The 13,797-nt window shown below is 39.1% G+C and overlaps 1 non-coding gene across 1 annotated transcript; it reads left to right on the top strand.

The window, feature by feature from the left end:
• Positions 1-1,227: 1,227 nt before the first annotated feature.
• LOC122447692 lies at positions 1,228-1,358 on the top strand. The gene has a single exon (XR_006271349.1). It is a non-coding gene; the product is annotated as a small nucleolar RNA SNORA18 (small nucleolar RNA).
• Positions 1,359-13,797: the final 12,439 nt, after the last annotated feature.

Genomic DNA, 13,797 nt, shown 5'->3' on the forward strand with positions numbered 1-13,797 from the left:
GGTAGCTCTGTAAAGACTATAGGTTTCCATGGTGGCTCAAGCAGCAAAGAATCTACCTGCAATGCAGGAGACGTAGGACACTGCAGGTTCGATCCCTGAGTTGGGAAGATCCACTAGAGGAGAGCAAGGCAACCCACTCCAGTATTCTTGCCTGGAGAATCCCCATGGACAGAGGAGCCTGGTGGGCTACAGTCCATGGGGTCAAAAAGAGTCAGACAAGACTGAGCACGCACGCAAGTAAAGACTATGTCTTTTTAGAACGTAAGATTGAATTCAAATGATAACTTTGACACTAAGACGGTGTAAAGAGCCATTTAACAATGATTCAGCAACTTCCTTTTTGTCAGAAATAGAGGGAAGATGGCTCTATTTTCTTCCTTGAACCTGGACAGTACCAGTTAAGTGTGTGCTTGCCCAATAGGGAATTTTAATGCCAAGGTCACGCCTCCCGTTGTTAGGAACACAGGACTACTATCTTGGTGACTCTGCTGTTAAGTAAAAAAATCTCTACTCCCCAGGGTATAGCAGGGCAGTGGTGGTTCACCAGAAAGCCAGATGCTCTCTCCTCCCACCAGTGGAGAAACCCTAGACCACATCTCCTTTCATAACAACAAAGAGCGTTCTTACAATAAAGAGCGTTCTTAAGCAGAGCAAGACAGTCTTCTCTGCTGACAAAAAAGACCAGAGGTTTAGTAAACCCTACAATGGATTCACTCCTTATGATCATTTGTGGAGAGTACAAGATGGTAGAGTATAATAGAGTACAATTGGCACTTTCATCACCTAAGGGCTGGAGCATTCCTTCATCCTTCAAACCAAGACAGTTTTGTGACACTAAACAATTAATTCTCAACTAGTAACTAACAGAATCTTAGTAATAAGAATAGCTCTAAAAAAAAAAAAAAAAGAATAGCTCTAACTTTTTACACATTTTCACTGTATGAGGCCTACACAAAGTGTTTTTCCTGGTGTTATCCAATTTCATTGTCACAATCACTCTATAAAATCAATATCCGCTTTATGGATAAATAGCTAGTAATCTCTGGGACTTCCCTGGTGATCCAGTGGTTAAGGCTTTAGCTCTCAATTCAGGGGGTGCAGGTCTGATCCCTTGTCTGGGAGCTAAGATTCCACATGCCTTTTGGTCAAAACACAAAATATAAGAGAGAAGCATACTGTAACAAATTCCATAAAGACTTTAAAAATGGTCCACATGAAAAAAGAAGTCTTGAGGTCTATCCTGATGGGGCTTTTTCTATAAACCTACGTCGTTGGAAACGCCTCATAGAGTAACTATGTAGTTTCCTTTACTCATAGAACTACCTGTTAGATCTGTGGGAAAGAACTACAAGACATAGCTGCCTATTAAACTATGAAAAACCTAACAATTTTTTTTTATCTTAGGTATTGGCATATCCCAATGATATCTGTCAAGTTCTAGGGTGTGATAACATAGGAATTAATATGATTTGAACTTGATAAGCTTTTAGAGAACTAGACATCCCATCTCCTGACCCTAAACAGGATCCTATAGTGAACTGCTTGAGGAAATTGGATCTTAAAGATTACAGGTGGCAAACTTTGAAGTGCACTCCACTGAAGATCAGAGAGGCCCAACTAAAACAGCTATGGCATCACAGCTGTGGATTGAGCAGAACTTTTTGTAGGGCTGCCTTGAAGATGACAACTTTGGAGGAACTATGGTGACTGGCAGTGGAAAGAATCAGGACATGTGAAAATCCTTAAAAATTTATTGACTTAAATAACTTTGCCTATGTTATGAATAAAAAGAAACCTTTGTGCAGAAAGTCAAAAAAAAAAATTCATAATCTGAGAGGTTGAAAACATTCTCCAGTTGTCTTATTCCAAAACCTCTGCTCTGGTCTACTATGGTGTACTCACTCCAGCTTGAATTGCTGTGCAAATAGTCATGGTTTCTGGGATATTTGTATCAAATATTGCTTGAAAGGATATTTGGATCAAACATTGCAATTGGCTGAGACTCATTTTTTCAATTCAGATTTTCTGGTGTGGTCTTTGTCACAATTGCATTGATGCCCCATTTCTACTCATTGCCTTGGACCCAGCCCTCTACACAGTCAACATATGCACATTCTCAAGGGACATATAAATTAAGCCCAATATTGGTTATACATTTTATCCTCTACAAGGAAGGTTATGAAAGAATTTTAAAATTTAAATGACTATAGTCATTTTGTAATCATAAACATTAATTTGTAGCATACACTGAAAGCAAAAAGTGCTATATAAATGCTAAATAATAACATTGTAAAGCACCTATATTTTGTGATAATGAGTACTATATAAATGCTAAGTAGAATAAAATAGAAAATGCAGTGTTTTGAATTGGCTCATGAATGTATCAGGCTTCTTGTGTTCCATACATAAAAAAATTATATCTAAGCCTTGAAGGAAAAAGTCAAAATCAAATACTTATCTTTAAAAAAAATTTTAGAGCTGTGCTAGTCATTACAATATCGCAATTCTCTAAATCATGGTGTATCTAGGGAAAAGGGACAATTTCAAGTTATCTATTATTGGGTAACAAATCATCCCAAACTTTGATGGCTTAAATCAACAAGCGTTTTATTATGCTCATGACTCTATGGATTGCCAGGGCTCAGTTAGGCAATTCTTCTGCTCGACATGGTTCAAATTGGACTCTAGTCATTTGGAGGCTCAGCAGGCTTGGAATACCCAAGGTGGCTCACTTGCATGTCTTCTGGTTTGTACAAGCTGTTGACTGATTGTTCAGCTAAAGGTCAACTGGAGTGTCTCTGTTCTCTTTCAGTGGTCTCTCTATGAGACTAGGCTTCTCAGACCATGATGGCTGGGCATGTTCCAAGCAGACAAGCCCCAGTGTACAGGCAGCTTATTGAACCTCTGCATGCACCAAGCCTGCTAATGTGTCATTGGCCAACACAAGTCAGGAGACCAAGCCTAGAGTCAAAATGGAAAAGGTCTACACACAGCATGAATACCAATGGGGTGGTTAAACAGAAGCAACCATTGTATCAGTCCACCACAGACAGACCTATCATCAGCTCTGCAAGTACTCTCATATCCCAGAATGGCACCAAAACAAATGACATCCTTGCCACCACCACCAGCACCATCATGGTAAAGAACCAGAATACAAACTTGCAGAGTGTAAAACAACCATTAGCCAGGTACAAGGGACCTCAATTATGGCCTGTGTTAAATGACAATGCCAGGCTAGATGAGGTGTTAGTGCCTGAAGAATGACAGCACTGATGTGCTATCGATGAAGGACTTTTGCATCTATAGCACTCCATAACCCTCCTGTATTACTTAGGAATACTACATTCACCTGTAAGAAGCATAAAAGACAATTCCAGTGGCTTTAAAAAAATAGTCACTTATTTTTCTTACATAATAGGAAGTCCAAAGACAGATGATTACTCAAATTGGTTCTTTAGGGCCTTTTCTGCATGGCCACAACATTGCTACCCCTGCTCCAGGTATTACATCTGAGATCAAAGCAGAAAGGAGAGAGGGAGGAGCCAGCATCAACCCTCGTGTACGCAAAAGCTACCCTAGAAGTTCCAGCTGGCTTTCTCTCACGTCTCCTTGGCCAGAATTGGTTAAGCTAGCCGCAAATGAGGCAGAGAAATGGAGTAGTAAGCTGGACACTTTGCTTACTTATTAAAGTATATCAATATATAATATTAATTATATTTTATTAAAATTAAATATATTAAAGTATAATATTAATATTCTACTTATTAAAGTATATCAGCATGCTGTTAACAACACAGTTGAGGGAGTTACATTGGTTGCAAAATTGGGACTTCCCTGGTGGTCCAGTGGTTAAGACTCTGCTCTTCCACTCTAGGAGCTACAGGTTCAACCCCTGGTTGGGGAACTAAGATCCCATGTGCTCTATGGTGTAGCCAAAAACTAGAAAGTAAATTAAAAAAAAAAAAACCAGTGTCTTTCACAACCGTGATTTTTAGAAATGACCCCAGAAAACAGGAAACCCTGACGTATCCGAGATAAAGCATGACAATCTTAATAGAATGAAGGCTTGAAATCTAAATTAAGTTATTCTAAAGAAAAACAAACTTACATGCAACTACTATGATTAGATAATGTCTCTAAAGGGTTAGTCCCTGGCAAAGAGCAAGTAAGTGTTAGCTGTTGTGGTAAAGATGATGTAATAGTGGCAGAGATGAAGACATTAATTATTATTACAACTGGCATGAGATAAATTAAGGTTTCCCCATTCATCCAACAAAAACTTACTGAGTTTTTTCTTTAAACAAGAACCTTTCCAATTCAAATTCCAGGAAACAAAAAGTTTAATGGGTGATTCATATGATTAGGGAAAAATATAAGGTTGGACACAGCATTGAGAGAAAAGGATAAGTACTTTGGAAAGACAGCCTTAATAATTCAGAATGCAATTCATTCTCTTCAGGAATAAAACCATGGGCATAGAAAACATCATGATGGAAACAGAAAGCTTTTTTGCTGCATTAATAATTTCCATAAAAATAATGGTAAACTTTTGACTGGAAATACAGACACAAATGTAGAATTGAGGCAAGCGGGACTATTACTGTTTAAAAACTTGTCAGTGTTTGGTTGTTTGGTGGTCTTGTTTGCTTTGTTTTGGTTTTCAGAGTCAGCAAAAAACTAAAGCTGGTATGGAAAACCACACACACAAAAATTGCTTTCCCAGAATGTCTTTGCTGTGGAGCTATGTATGCTCTTTGTAATAAAAAAGGGCACAGGTTTTCTGTTAAGCTCAGGCAGGTCTCCCCTGTGCCAGCTCTAAGGGCCCAGAATGAACATGGAAACCAAAACAGGAAGCGGAAGTCCTGCAAAGGGCATGGAAGTTCTCTGGGTGTAAGAGGAGGACACGGGTTGAAGAGAATAGGGCTGGAGTGGTGGGGAAGGTTACTAAAACAGAGTTCATGAAGGGACATGGGAGAAAATGAAACACAAGTGATCGTTTGGAAACTAGTCAGGAAAACCACAGAGAGAAGGTAGCTAAGTGTTACTGAGAGCAAGATGAAAAACCCTACCTTAGCCTGGAGAGCTTTGTCTGAAGTCTCCCAAAAGAGAAACGGAAGGAAGGAAAAGGAAAAGAGGCAAAGGTGGGGGGTGGTAGAGGAAACCATCAATAAAGGGAAAGACCGCAGCCCATGAGAAGCAAGTCTAGCAGAGTCTGAGTCCCAGGGGAAGGAGGAATACTGGAAAGAGCACACTGCTAGGCAGGGAGAAGAGATGCAATGCCCAGGTGATTTTAAGAAGAGGAAGGCAAAAAAAAAAAAAAAAATAAGAAGAGGAAGGCAAAAAGAAATTTAGAGAGCTCTTTGAAATCATGAAATATGGGAAATGAATAATTTTTACTAATTAAAGATGCACACCATTGTAATGTTAATATTTGATGAAAATATTCTGTCTAAAAGCTAATACTAAGTCTGCCATTCTAGAAGAGAAACAATGCAAGCTTCAGTACAGAGAATAAAGTTGTTCGTAAGTAGTTGTTCAAAATACATAAGATGAGGTAAAGAAGATTATGGGATCATTCATAAGAACTACGGAAAAGAAAAGAATCTGATTTCAAATTCAACAACTCTTACTTCAGTACCAACTATAACTCAGGTCTCTCACACACAGGGAAAGGAATTGCATATGTGCCTGGGAAAATGATGATGAGTTGAAAGTAACCTAAAAGTAACCCTTGAACCATCAAATCTTGAGAGTCAGTTTGAAAGAGAATGGAATTAGTTATATATGGCAAATAGATGGGGAAACAGCAGTAACAGTGAGAGACTTTAGTTTGGGGGGCTCCAAAATCACTGCAGATGGTGATTGCAGCAATGAAATTAAAAGACACTTATTCCTTGGAAGGAAAGTTATGACCAACCTAGACAGCATATTAAAAAGCAGAGACATTACTTTGCCAACAAAGGTCCATCTAGTTAAGGCTATGGTTTTTCCAATGGTCATGTATGGATGTGAGAGTTGGACTATAAAGAAAGCTGAGCACCGAAGAATTGATGCTTTTGAACTGTGGTATTGGAGAAGACTCTTGAGAGTCCCTTGGACTGCAAGGAGATCCAACCAGTCCATCCTAAAGGAGATCAGTCCTGGGTGTGCATCGGTGGGACTGATGTTGAAGCTGAAACTCCAATACTTTGGCCACCTGATGCGAAGAGCTAACTCATTTGAAAAGACCCTGATGCTGGGTAAGATTGGGGGCAGGAGGAGAAGGGGACGACAGAGGATGAGATGGTTGGATGGCATCACTGACTCAATGGACATGAGTTTGGGTGAACTCCAGGAGTTGATGTTGGACAGGGAGGCCTGGTGTGCTGCAGCTCATGAGGTCGCAAAGATCTGGACATGACTGAGCGACTGAAATAAACGTCTTAATAGCCTGGAACACAAGTATATAAAAGTAGGCCTACAGAATTTGTAAAATGTGTTGACAAATACTAATTAAGGTTGAAAAATGGGACTTACCCTACCTTTTCTAGTTATACTATTCATTGAGAGTGTATTCATTCTTTCAGTTGTTCAAGCATCAACTAGGTATTTGAGGTCAATTCTGTACCAAGCCCTGGCCTAGGGGCTGGAGTTTAACAGTCAGGTAAAAAAGCATCTCTGCCAATGAGAAAATAGTCTCATGGGAAGGAATAGATACCTCTTAATACAGGAAAGGTAGGAAGGAAACACATTTTTGAGGTGTCTGCTACGTGACAAGTGCTGCACAAGTGTTAAGTACCAGCACGTATGACTTCATACATGATAACAGCTAAAGTCAGTTTCTTAAAAAGTGGAAAATTTGTCAAGGGCTCAGAACATTGTTCACTCTCAATATTTAACATGTTGAAAAATTCTCAGATGATTTTATCTTTAGTTATCTGTTTGGAAGAGGTTTCACTGGGCAAAGGAGGAAAGTGGTCTGGCAGGATCTAACCTGTCTAACCAAACTCCTGGAGGAGTTTTTTAACCTTGAAATTATGGAAATAACAGAAGGAATCACGCAAACAATTCAAGCTAAAGTGTATAAGGACAAAGGGTGTTTTATTACATACATAATATTGTCATAGCTATACGTCTACTTGGGTGTCCCAGGTGGTGCTAGAGGTGAAGAACCTGACTGCCAAAGCAGGTGACATAAGAGACATGGGTTCAGTCCCTGGGTTGGGAAGATTCCACGGAGGAGGGCATGGCAACCCCCTCCAGGATTTTTGCCTGGAGGATCCCATAGACAGAGGAGCCTGGTGGGCTATAGTCCATGGGGTTGCAAAGGGTCAGACATGACTGAAGCGACTGAGCCCATAAATAAATAAAACAGATCACTTGCAAGACTGTAGAATGGGGCAATTGGTCCTATTGAATTCCAGTTTGTTTCTGAACTTATGGGTGCCCAAGGGAAGATGGAGGGAGGAGAGAGTTAAGGAGTTTGGGATAGACATATACACATTGCTATATTTAAAATGGATAACCATTGAGGTCCTAATGTATATCACAGTGAATTCTGCTCAACGGTATGTGGCAGCCCAGATGGGAGGAAAGTTTGGGGGAGAATGGATACATGTATACTTATGGCTGAGTTCCTTTTGCTGTCCATCTGAAACTATCACGCGTTGTTAATCTACTAAGTTTTTGTTGGTGTTGGTGTTGGTATTGTTGTTGTTCAGTCTCTAAGTCATGTCTTACTCTTTGTGAAACCCTGGACTGCAGCACGCCAGGCTTCCCTGTCCTTCACTGTCTCCTGGAGTTTACTCAAACTCATGTCCATTGAGTTGGTGATGCTATCTAACCATGTCATTGTCATAATCATTTATACGCCAATAAAAATAAATAAATTATAGCTTGTCCCAGAATCCATGTATGCATATATCTTTCCCCCACATCAGGAATAAGACATTTATAAAAAGTACCGGCATAGACGTCTTTTAAAGGTGACTGAAGATTTAGGCATGAGGTCAGTCCTCCAGGTGCTTGCCAAATATTAAGGACAATAAATCCTGCAAATACTGCTTGGTACTCCCTAGGATCCAGTTTTCATGAGTTGCTGTAGTCTGAAGTCCTCACTACATGGTGATGTGTATGGTCTGGTTAACACCATTCCAGGCATGGTTCCCTCTCCAGATGTAACTGCCTGGTGGGCTGAAGTCCACTTGTCCTCTATGCAGTTTGGTAAACATGGGCTTGCCTGTCACCCTTCACTGTGCTTCTTCAAAGGATGGTTGCCACTTTACCTGGCAACCTCAGCTTTCTTTCTGAGAGCTACTCAGGTAAAATAATCTTTCACCACCAAGGCTGCTATTTCCTTCATGCAAGAAGACACATTTATCTTGCCACTAATGGATAATTAATTTTAAAAATGTATATTATGACACAATTAGAAAAAAAAAAGGCAAGCTGGACAATGGGCCTAAATGTCCCTTCTTCAAATTGACTCCTATTTAGCTCTTCCAATGTCATCCCAAACACAGATAACTTTTCTTTCATGAATTGTTCTCCTGAATGATTTATATGTGTCGTGTTATCTGAGGCTCTCTCCAGTCCCCCGGTGGATTTAGCCAGCCATCAGCTGCATAATTGTTAATTTTACCACTATAAAAGGTTCTGATGCAGAAGAGATAAGGTATTGGTGGAAGAATTAATTGAAATGTATCTCCCAATCACACTAGTCTCCCACTACTGGTTTCTCACACAAAAATTATACGTTAGGTTTAAGGTTAAAATAAATTTACATCTTTGCCACTCAGAAAGCTTTGGGTCTAGTTGTAAATGGAAATGTTAATTGTTTCTAACACTCATGAAGGTTTTTTACCCTGAGAACAATTCCAGGGACTATACAGGCCACGGTCCAATGCACATTTTCATAGGTTGGGAAGCTCCTACAGGCAGAAGAGGACAAGAGATAAGGTGGGAAGAGGAGTAATGGGAAAGGAAATGAAAGAGAGAGGAGAAAGGAAGAAGACTGAGAAGACATCAAATAATATGAGTGATCTGTGACTAAGTCTGCAACCCTCTTTTTACACCTCTCAGTACTCATTAGGATTTTCCAGACTTTCTATGCAGCCAAGGCAAAGGAGTATAAGCTAATTATACAGGCAACTTTTTGATCCCTACATTCCCTTTCTAAGACTGTGCAAGTGTACCCAGGGGATGAGCTGAAAGGCCTTTGGGGCAATTATATTAAGATACTTGAAGACATATTAATAGAAAGAAAAAGCATGTTAAATGTAAGTAAGTTATTGGTGACTTTTGGTTTCCCATCTACAAATCTGAATGCTCCTCTCAAGTCTATCAAGCAACAAACCTCTGAGTATTTGTGATGTGGGCTTCCCAGGTGATGCAGTGGTAAAGAATCTGCCTGCCAGTGCAGGAGGAGCAAGAGACTCAGGTTCTATCCCTGGGTGGGGAAGATCCCCTGAAGTAGGAAATGGCAACCTGCTCTAGTAATCTTGACTGGAAAATTCCATGGACAGAGGAGCCTGGGGGGAGCTACAGTCCATGGGGTCTCAAAGAGTCAGATGTAACTGAGTGACTAAGCATGCATACACACACATATATGCCCAATGGAGGGTTTGGTCCATGGAGCTCATAGACAGGAGTATAAGAATATCTCAAGAGAAGCTCGTTGTATTTACTCACTCACTCATTTCATTCTACATACATTTCACAAACAGCTACTAAGTGCCTGCCACTGAGCCAGCCACTGTGACTAGGCTACTACTTAGATAAACCGTGTCCTTGCCCCGAAGGAGCTCATAGAACAACTGTGCAGAGGGACAATAAGGAAACCATCACAGAGAGTAATGTGGCTCAGCTGGCAAAGAATCTGCCTGCAATGTGGGAGACCTGGGTTCGATCCCTGGGCTGGGAAGATCCCCTGGAGAAGGGAAAGGCTACCCACTCCAGTATTCTGGCCTGGAGAATTCCACGGGCTGTATAGTCCATGGGGTCGCAAAGAGTCAGACATGACTGAGTGACTTTCACTTTCACTTTCACAGAGAGTACGAAGCCCTGGCCACCATGGGAAGCTCAGGGGAAGGACAACAGGAACAGTTTCAACTCTTACTCTCCTTGTTTTCAAATGAAAATGACCCTGGATTTTACAAATCAGGCCAATTTCCAGGCACATTTTCCTACATACCCAAACCTTCACCACTGCCCATTTCTGCCCAGCTTGCATTTCTAAATTGGCATACCCGTTTTTGGTAGACTATATAGCCAGATCCCCAAAACCGTAAGGAAGCGCTTTCAAAGCCCCCTTGCCTTTAGCTGGATTTAACCAGTCCATCTAGTCTGTTTTTCTTAAACATGAAAGCTGGAAACTGCTAAGTGGTGAAGGGTATTATCACTTGAATGACATTTTATCGCTTAGTAAAATACAAAACATCTCACTTTCATATTGCATATTGAGTCTTCAGCAAACAAAAAGAGCATGCTCAAGTCTTTTTCTTTTTTTTGGCCACACAGCAGATTCACGGATTATGTGCCTATAATTTTAGGACACAAAGGCTCAGCTTCTTAAAGCCCAAAGAAATGCCAAGTGATCTGTGAACATACTTATATATTACGTATTGTATTAAGACATGAGTGTCATCCAAGTCTTCCTATAATGAGGCTCAAAGATGGCCTATCTGGGGTCAGGAATGGGGAAATTTTACTCATTACTGTTGGTAGAATATAATTCCTCCTTCACAGCAATCTGTGTCTCTAATTGCATTTTCTTTTTAAAGCTCAATGTAGGTAGGTAGATCTATAGACAGAATTACAATACAGGGATTGAGAACCAATGATTTTCTAAGCCAGAAATATTAGGTATTTAATTTTGCTTTTTAAATCCATGCTATGGTGGGCTCTTATGAATACAATAGAGAAGAGTTATGTCCTAATCAGTTTATAAGATAGTACGGAGAAAATGGATAATAGACCAACCAGATGTGTAAATACTATAATACAAAGAAACCTAATCTACTGCAAAGCTGTAATTTAATCCTTCTATAACACAAGAGTATTGAAAATGGGCTTATGAATAGCTCAAGAATGCATAAACTGAACTTTATAGCTTTGGCTAAGTTAAAAATGTTCAATCTTAACTTACAGCTTTTACAAATTAGTATTTAATTTTACATAAAGAGAAATCATGGATTATACTGAAAGAAGAGATTATTTATAAATAGTAACCTAAATATCTAAAAATATTAACCTAAATATCTAAAAATATCTTAATGCCAGCAAGGGTGAAAATGATTTGTCCAGGCATTAGGATCTGGGTACATATGTATATTTGTCTAACAAAGGGTAAAAATGAATGACTATAATGTGAAATAGCAAAATGTCACCTTTTAGTATTTTGCCTTGTTATTTTATGTGAATTACAATAATGGTTAGCCAAGGTTATATTTATTAAATAATATCTACAAAAGAAGGTAACCTTGCAACCAATGAAAATACTAATTGACTTTCTTCTTTTTAAGAGTAATGAAAAGCTGAGCTATGAACATAATGAAACTTTAGAATAGGAGAATAAAATAAAGAGAAGTCTGTTATGATTTAGAAAAGATTATCTTTTAATCAAGCCCAAAGTTTGCAATTTATGCAAACTTTTGTTAGTGAGTTTTGAGTTACTTGCTCTAAAATTCCATTCCACACTAAAGGTACTTTATTTTCTTCATGTTTCTAGTCTCCATTGGTTTTCTCATTGTCTACCCACAGTCTCTCTTTACTCTCTTCTTTTTAGCCTTCCCTTATTCTTCTTCATCCTTTAACCTCCCTTCCACCCCATAACTGAATGAAGTTGTAACAAACACCATCTCATCAGCTTCCAATAGCACTGGGCTTCCTAGTATGCAGATTAAATTCCTGTGTCCAAACATACTGGAAACATATGAAAAGTAGATAGGGAGACGGTTGCCAAAGAGAAAGTCTGAATTGCACTTGCTGGCTTTCCTATGATCTCTCTCTTTCAACTCCCTCTAAATAAGGAGATTCGGGTATGTTTTGCTTTACCTGTGTATTCCCAGTAGCATGTATATATATATACATTACACATTATAGTTCTTTGATCAATCATGATGTACCTATGGAAGCCAATCGAGTGAAAATAAAACATCTCAGCTATTGCATTGGTTTCCAAACTTGCTGGATAATATAATAGAAGGAAGAGTTCATGGTCCAAAAACTTCTCATAAATGCTAACTGCATCAGAAATAGAACCTGGCTATAAAAGTGGGGTAAATACATGCAGTACACATTAGAATAAAACATTTATATGTTTATGATGGTGATAAAGGAGGCAATAGATAAGAGTTTTGGTCACTGCAGATCAGTCATGTTCTATGTTCAGTACATAAGTGACTCCTGACATATCAAATCTAAATATGCTATCACTTTAGCAGGAGATCCATTTGATATTTCTATATATGTATGTGTTTCAGAGACCATCTACCTTGTATTCTTATTTGCTTACATATTTTTCTGAGCAATCTAAAGAGGGACTTCAATGTCGTCAAAATATAACACAGTGACAATTGATATACCAAAATGATTTGGTAAAATTTGGATTACTAAAGGGTAGCATGGTTAAACATTATCATCTGTGGATTTTTTAAAAGTCTGAATATCCTCATGGAAATTGAAGAAAAAGGGGAGGTTATAAACTCAACGTGTGGCAATGTTTTGCAGAATATAAAAATACCTTTCAAGCTGCTGTAATTGGGTCTCAAAAATAATACAATACTAACTGAAGTCTAATTAAAGTGGCTATATGATGGCAAGTGGCTTCCCTGGTGGCTCAGCAGTAAAGAATCTGCCTGCCAATGAAGGAGACATGGGTTGGATCCCTGGGTCGGGAAGATCCCCTCAAAAAGGAAATGGCAACCCGTTTCAGTATTCTTCCCTGGGAAAGCCCATGGACAGAGGAGTCTGGAGGGCTACAGTCCATGGGGTCACAAAAAGTCAAATACGGCTTAAGGACTAAACAACAACAATATGATGGCAAAGTGCATGATATTTGGGATGCAAATAGGAAAAATAATTTTATTTATCAGACATTTAAAGATATAAAATTAAAAATAGGATAAGAACGTGGTTATTTCAGCAGATTGTCAGTTCCACTTCCTCTCCAAACAAACCAAGAAATAAGCAGCATGAAAAAATAAACAAGCAACATGAAAACAAAAGGGAAGAAAACCGTTTAGATTAAAAGACATTAAAGAGACAGCAATCATATGTAATATGCAGGACTCATTGGGGTTCTGATTTGAGTTAAATCAGCAATTAAAAAAAAAATTTAGTGGAAAATGCATATAGGACTTCCCTGGTGGTGCAGTAGATAAGAATCCACCTGCCAATGCAGAGGACATGGGTTTGACTCCTGGTCTGGGGAGATTCCACATGCCTCAGAGCAGCTAAGCTGGAGCACCACAATGGCTGAAGCCCATACTCTAGAGCTTGTGCCCTGCAGCAAGAGAAGCCATTCCAACAAGAAGCCCCTGCACTGCAATGAAGAGCAGCCCCTGCTTGCCGAAGCTAAAGAAAAGCCTGTGTGTAGCAATGAACACTCAGTCCAACATAAATAAACTAAATCAATCAATTAAATTAAATATATATATATATATCATAAACACAACTTCAAGGTGCCATTTCAACCAACACATTTAACACTTTGTTGCTCTGCTTGCTAATATGCAAACGTGTATACATATACACAAAATTGCTCACCTTTTATGCAATAGTCCCTGTTAACAGGCTTCAAGGGGAGGCAGTTCT

This window comes from Cervus canadensis, chromosome 9, assembly GCF_019320065.1.
Source record: "Cervus canadensis isolate Bull #8, Minnesota chromosome 9, ASM1932006v1, whole genome shotgun sequence".
NCBI classification, from domain to species: Eukaryota; Metazoa; Chordata; class Mammalia; order Artiodactyla; family Cervidae; genus Cervus; species Cervus canadensis.